Below are 7,594 nucleotides of genomic sequence, written 5' to 3' on the forward strand. Positions count from 1 at the left end.
TGATGGAGCCCTGCTTTCCTGGAGATGGCTGAACACCTGCCTGCCCATGGGAAGTAGTGAATGAATTCCTTGTTTTGCTTTGCTTGCGTGCGCGGCTTTTGCTTTACCTATTAAACTGTCTTTATCTCAACCCATGAGTTTTCTCACTTTTACCCTTCCGATTCTCTCCCCCATCCCACCGGGGGGGAGTGAGTGAGCAGCTGTGTGGTGCTTAGTTGCTGACTAGGTTAAACCATGGCACTGGCCAAAGCCTGACAAAGGTAACTCAGCCACAGAAATTATATCTGAAGTAAACATAATTTACTGAGTTATTCTGAGTTGCAGTTTTTCCATTCTCTGTTCCTGCTGCTTGATATTTAGCTGTAGTCGGAACTTCTGTACATTAAGATGGACTGAACAACCTTAGTTTTGGGTTTTTTTTTTTAAATTCATGTTACTCCTTGCTTGGCCACAAGAGGCGTATAAGAAAACCACAGGACGCCTTCTATGTTAATATCATTTGTTATTCATAGTATTTTAGTAACCAGATGCCTCAGTCAGGGAGGTACACTGCTGTTCTAGATAAAATCAAAGGCAGAGGCACAGATGAAAAAATTTCTCTTGAGGAGCTGAAGAACCAAACTAAAGCAGGATGACAGAAATGAACATCCTGAGGTTCGCCCGGAGCTCGGGTTGGATCTCTTTGCCATCTGCTGCCTGCAGGAGCTGCCCTGCAGCTGCCTGCCAGCACACTGCCACAGAAGCCCCACACTGCACCGTGGCAGGAGGCGTTCCTGAATCCTGTTGCCAGCAGAAGCAGCAGTGCAGAGAAAACTTTTGTCCCTACTCTGCAATTCACTGCATCAGTTGGAGAAGTTCTCTAGACTAGTATTTTTAAACATAAATTCCTGAAGATTACCAGTTTGTTAACTTGACAAATAATCTGACTGATAAAGGTTGTGAAGATATCTAAGTCCCTTGAGAGTAAATGAGATCCTAAAGAGTTCAGCAGGTATCAAACACACGCTGCTTACTTCAGCGTTCCCTTGCAAGCCCATAGCTTTGGATGTGTTGGTTCTGGCTCCTCTGTTTCACAGTTACCTTACCTATAAAATGGATGCATTAAATACTTAGTTGGCACGGTAGTTTGATTTGCATCAATTATTACAAAGCATTTGAAAAAACTAAAGACAGTGTAACACAACATAGCATACTCTTTAACTACTAACTCTTGCCATGTTTACTTTGCAGGTAGTGAAAGTAAGCACGCCTTCCACATCTAAAATACAAAGTGGGGCATATGACTGAGGATGGTTACAGCTGTTCTGAAAAAGCTAATAATTCATCAGAGACTGGATCTGGAAAAATATCTACAGAGGACATGATTGTGCACCTTTCTATAGCAGAGATAAGCAGCTACCCAGTTAAAGCCACTGGAGACTGCTTGCACTAATGTTACTAACATATGCTTGTAGAATCAGGATCTAATTTCTCACAATATCAATGTTCCAGTATCTTAGACTTCTACTCTGTGGGAACATGATTGTTTTGGGCAGGCCTTCCCCTTGGGGTGTGTGTCCTTAATTTATTGCTGCAGGGTTGAGTAATGTACCCATCACAGAGCCGTTCATGTTTTATTAAAATTAATTTCAAGGGAATGTTGTTTTTAGGAAGCGTGTACAGGACTATTTAAATGCTTTGGCAAAGCAATACCAGCAATAAAGAATGATGAAAATGTTTCCTTTTTTCATTCCTTTTATCTTAAGACAAATGAATTCTAGCCTCAGAGTATGCTAAGAAAAAGGAAAAAAGCAATGGGAAATTATTGCTATTTTGTCCCAGTTCCTCTGATTTCTCCAGTCTGACTGTCTTACATCGCTTCTACTGGAAGGAGTCCCCCTTTGCTAACAGAGATGTTTAGGATCTATCTGCAGATCTGGGTTAGCAAAATAAAAAAGTTGTTTGTAAGACATGGCTCTCCCTACCAAATGTAGATGGGTTTTCTATAGTCTCATCTTCACAGGAATATTTCTTTTAAAGTGCCTGTTTTCAGATCTTTGCTAGGCATGTGGGAACAGTAGAAAATAATTGCTTTGTCTGGTAGATCATTTATTGTCTGAGACCATTTTAAGGTGAAGAGATGCCACCTGCTATGAAGTAGTCTCATTTGGTAAGTGATAATTAAAGGCTGAAAGTGGAAATGGCAAGAAAGAAATGTCGATGGTTTCTTGGAATATTTCAGCCACTTTAAAGCGAGGCTGATCCAGAAATTCCCATCTTACAAGGGAGAGAGAAAAGGAGGTGGGGGAGAGACAGCATGCACATGTGTGTGTGTGTACGTACACTGGGTGTGGATATACTCGGGGAAATATTCAGAAATATGACAGTGACTGTGACTACAGGCACAAAAGGCCTAACAATTTGTATAACATGAAGTACACCAAAAAAAAAAAAAACAGTCCTATCACAAGAACTAGAAGAGATCAGACACTTTCTGTTACACAGATAGCACTGTTTCACATGTACACAACAAGACAGAGTTCATACATCACCATGTACAAGCGTACACCACCGCTCTGGGAACTTTGCATATGCACCAGATGTGGTATCAAGCTGGTCTATATAGAAGAATCTTTCATTTGTCAATGCAGCATTTTCTGAAAACAATATTTAGTGTGGTCAACAGCCTTTGCTATAAGGAGAGCAAAACTGTTAATTTTGTTATTGTGTCACAATACAGAGAAAAAGGAATAAAATTAAAGTACAAAATGACCTATCAAATTTGCTTGACAGGTACTAATTCACTTTGATCTACCCCTCACCATAATTTCATTGGCAGGGAAGCCATACATATTTATAAAAGTGGGAGCAGGCTGCTGTTGTTCTGTTTGTAATTTACAGCAACAAAGAATTCATTTAGATTACCATACTTGAAGTCCCAAGGTGACTCTGCCGTGGTTACAGGCCCCCTGCTGTGCAGGATACCTAACATAATAAAGAACAAAGCAAAACAATGCTACACTGAGACCAAGGCTCCTGGGTAATCAACTCAGGTATTTACAGCTGAAACAATAGCTCTGTGCAAATCAGCATCATTACTACAATTTGCTGATAGAAACCCCAGGGAACTCAGGAAGTGTCTGCCTGCAAAGCAGCTGATTAATCTGAGTTACTTATGTTTTGTTAAAGCATTATTGTTTCCCATCATAATTAACAGTAAATGATTGTTTAAAAAAAGGGCAAGGGAATTGCAACCAAATGTGCAAAATACACATCTCTTCTACCATTTTGGCCTTCCATATTGGTCAGCAAACATATCTGTCACAAAAAGGAATGAGGCCAGTTTCAACCTTGCGTACTGTGAAGCACCATTACCAGACTCACCTGATTTTTTTTTTTTAATGCTTGCTTCTAAACTTACAGACTTTTGAAAAAACGCAAGCATGGACTCAGGGAGAGCCAATTTAATCAATCTACTGCTTCTTCTCTTTTTGGCATGTATACAGGGCTTGCTGTCTCCTCAGTTTGCTTTTCCTATTGGAAAAGCAAAGCAAAGAAAAAGCAACTTCAATGGCACTGTCTCTCCTCCAGTGCTTTGTCTGATAAAGGCAAGGTGTCCCACAAGACCTCATCTTTCATACATAGTGAAGAGACCCTAATTCTGCCTAATTCATATATTTCCTTAATGTTCTACTAATATAAAGAAAATGGCATTTAGGCACACCTCAGAATGTTCCTGCTCAGAACTAGCAATTCATCTTTAAGAGAGGATGAGGCAGGCTGACTTACTTCGCCCGTCCATGAAAACCCCTGCCATGAAACGGAGGTGTATGACTATTCACATCAAGTGTGAAATGCGCCTTACATTGATTTGCAAGCTGTTTAGAAAAAATCGGAAGCAGAAATTACTTCTTCAGTGAGGGATGTTTTCTACACTTCCCATAATAAAATCCTACACAAGCTTGTTTTAAGAATGTTTCTACCTATAGAGAAATTAGATGGTCTAGCTGATAACACCATTGCCTGTAGCACCGTCAGAGTAATAGTTGTTTAAACCGGCTTTTGCCTCAGCAACTGAATAGTCACTATCCAACTGTTCCTATGCCTGCTGCAGGCTGCTCCTAAAACACCTACCCAAAGAGCAGACAGTTGTACAGTATCCAAAAATTTCTGAATGTCATGTTAGCTACGAATAAATTGCCTTTTAAACTGACACACATCATATACCTCAGTCACGAATTTGTTTTCATAATGAATATCTGAGCTGCTTCTGCTACAGTTACATTTTTTCAAAATCCATGTTAATTTGCTGACTGATAAAGAGTATGAGACCAAAACAACAGAGAAAACCATATTCTGAGCATAAACCGAAATTCTTATAACAGAGCATTTTCAGTATGGATCCATTCCCTCGCAGCAAGCAGGACTCTAAGGCAAGGAGAGAAAGTCTGGAAATGTCACTGCAAACTAGGCAGTTCTGTCTCCTTCCAAAGATGATGCCAGGCCCAATTTATATGGACTTGGGATTTGAGGAATCTCTAGATACTGGATGGAACTGAAGAATACTGCAAAGTGCACGGGGAGCCTCTTCACATCTGAGTAGTCAGGTTCCTCAGTGAGAAGCTGAAACATTTTTCCTTTAAATTGGAAAAGTATATGCTGAAACTCTTACTGCTGTGTTTAAGGGATGCCCATATGCACACGCCCAACAACTTTGGCACCACACAGAGTAACACAAATGATCTTCAGACACTGCCAGCAGCAGCAAAGTTCCTTAGTCAGTGACACTGTCTCACTCCACTTAATGGGATCATAGCATATCATGGACTGATAACGAACTGAAGTGTGATTGTAAGTTTCTGCGAGAACACATATCTGAAAAGTATTTTAGAAAAGAACAATAGGAAGAATGCATCCCTAACAATAATCTAAGTTAAGAAACAAAATGAGATTTTTTTTTTTTGAAAGCTTAACAATAACTTAGCAAGAAACCAATGACTGAAGCAAGTAAGGCACCCAACTTCTAAAATACAGGTGACAGCGGTAACATTTTTTGGGGATACTACTATTGTTTGAGCCCAAACTTCGAATGGGGTTGGAAACTAAGTCTCATGGCTGCTGATTTCTAAGTATACATTAAGGGTAAAAAAACCCCAAAAAGTCTCCTGTTTGTAGAAAGGGGAAGAAATAGGTACTGCTGTGGGATGTACAATAAAAAAGTGAAAAAAGAAAAAAAGAGATACACAGTAGCTTTGTCTTCATGTCCATTCAGTCCTCTACTGTCTACTAAACTAAAAGTGCGCACATTCAGCTCAATCACCCAAAAAATTACAATGCTTAGGAAGTCCTTCATATTTTAATTTTGGAACATTATAACTAAACAGGCTGAAAAAGAACTATCTAGTTTGTTCCTTATATAAGTGGGATAACCTCAGAAAAAGGGTTGTTCAGGCCATAGCAAAGCTTTTTTTCTACTGTGTTATTTGCTTATGCTTTGAATAGCTTTTCTGATATGTTCCCGTTGTGACAGATTATCCAGCCAAAGCAACCACCCTTCTTTCAAAGAGATACAGATACTCAATTATAACCCTCATGATTCAACCTGCGCTTTCTGTTTCTTACTTTGACTCACTGTGCATAGTATTTTCCCACAGAATTATAGAGAGATGAAAGCTCCTGCCATTCACTGCTCAAGCATAAAACTATGCTATCTCTTTTCGTCACACTTCTAATACAAAATTGTCATAGAACTGAGCTTTCAGAATTGGTATCCAATGCTTAGAAGTATCAACTATTTAAAGAAACAGATTCACATAGAAACTTGGAAGCAGTAAAGAACAGAACTCAGTTCAGGTCAGATAGGACATATGGTAATCTTAATTTTGTTAGTAAATTTTTCAAATGAATGGCCAGTCTCTGCAATGAATTTCAAATGAATATGGGGCAGAAGAAATCTGTCCAAGAAGGGAAATAAAAAAAAGATGGAATGAGGTATCAAAAAGTGAGTAGAAGCCAGACTGTGCACAATCTCCAAGAAGGTATTTATTGAAGAGAATTAAACCATTTTTGTGGATCTAACAAATGAAATATGAACAAATTTTTTGTCAAAAGTTGTTACCTTGCCATTGGTCAGATTTAGCCCCAAACCCAAATGCTACATGCCAAAGGAGATTCATGTGGAAATAGTTTTCATGCACTCAGGGTAAATAGAGCTACAGGCAGTAAATAAAACACAACTGGGATTCAATTCTAGATTCAAAGCATTATACTTTTAGTTCCAGTCCCTTCAAACAACGTAAGTCTCAAACAAAATACAGAGAAACAAGAGAACAAAATAAATACAGAAAACAAGTCTAGGGTGACAATAAATAAAAAGAAGTCAATTCAGCCCAGAGAAGTAGAGTAAATGAGAGAGAGAAAGGATGATAAATTAAGAGGTCATAGTTTAAAAAGAAAGCATGCCTATTGTTTGGAAAATGGGACTGAGAATCACCAACTATAAAATATATTCCTCTGCAGCCAACTAATATTGGGAGACATTTAAATTGCATATCGTTTTGGTTTCCCTCCCCCCCTAGAATATGTCTACATCACATAGATATGGCCTGTAAAACACACTGAAGTCCAACTGCTACTTCCTTCCCCAACATTTAATGAATTCAGAAGAAGTAAAATACCATCATCTTCAGTGATGGGCTTGACACTTGTTCCCTGCTTTACATGATAGTGGAACTTTAAGTACTGAGCAGAAAGAAGATTAGAGTGTTTTTGAAATACTAAAGTTTTAAAGCACACAAGAAAAAAAATGGTTAAGAATGGTCAGAGAGTACATAATAACTAAGAAACAATTAGGTAAAATGGAGTATATGCAAATTTAGCATAAACAATGAAAAAATCTCTCGAGATGAAACCTATGAAGATGTAGACTATAAACTTCAATAGGATATTCTGCAAGTCCTGTTCTCAAACATAATTTAATCTAGAGAAAACCTCAAGGGCTTTCTTACAGAACAATCTTACACTGGAAAGATAACCTTGATAACCTTAACAGTTTCGGGTTTTTTTTCCTTTTCTGTGCAAGATGTAGCTAAGCTTAGTATATGTGACATTATGGAAAGGACAAGTTTGGGATATAAAAATGGCCACAAAGTAAGCAGTACAATTCTGTAATTGGCACCAACCTGGCTGCAATTATGGTCAGGAGAATGATCTGTCAGGATAAAATGTAAAGAAGTACAAAAATGGTTGCAGGGGATCAATCTAATTCAGTTCTGCTTTTTGGGGGTACCTTGTCAAGCATTACCCACACTACTTAGCAGCATTCAAGCCCTATGAGAATATCAGGTTTATATTTGACTCAATATTAAGCATTTATGTCCTGGTTTCAGCTGGGATACAGTTAATTTTCTTCCTAGTAGCTGATACAGTGCTGTGTTTTGGATTTAGGTTGAGAATAACATTGATAACACACTGATGTTTTAGTTGTTGCTAAGTAGTGCTTTCACTAAATCAAGGACTTTTCAGCTTCTGATGCCCTGCCAGGGAGAAGCTGGGAGGGGGCACAGCCAGGACAGCTGACCCAAACTGGCCAAAGGGATATTCCATACCATGTGAC

General features: G+C 38.7%; 1 protein-coding gene across 1 annotated transcript in view; it reads right to left on the minus strand.

Annotated features, from left to right (window-relative positions):
* The window catches only part of PARK2 (parkin RBR E3 ubiquitin protein ligase), a 659,837-nt gene that overhangs the window by 355,177 nt on the left and 297,066 nt on the right, over positions 1-7,594 (minus strand). The gene's annotated exons all lie outside the window — the stretch shown is intronic.

This window comes from Aptenodytes forsteri, unplaced genomic scaffold (assembly GCF_000699145.1).
Source record: "Aptenodytes forsteri isolate BGI_AS27 unplaced genomic scaffold, ASM69914v1 Scaffold122, whole genome shotgun sequence".
NCBI lineage: Eukaryota > Metazoa > Chordata > Aves > Sphenisciformes > Spheniscidae > Aptenodytes > Aptenodytes forsteri.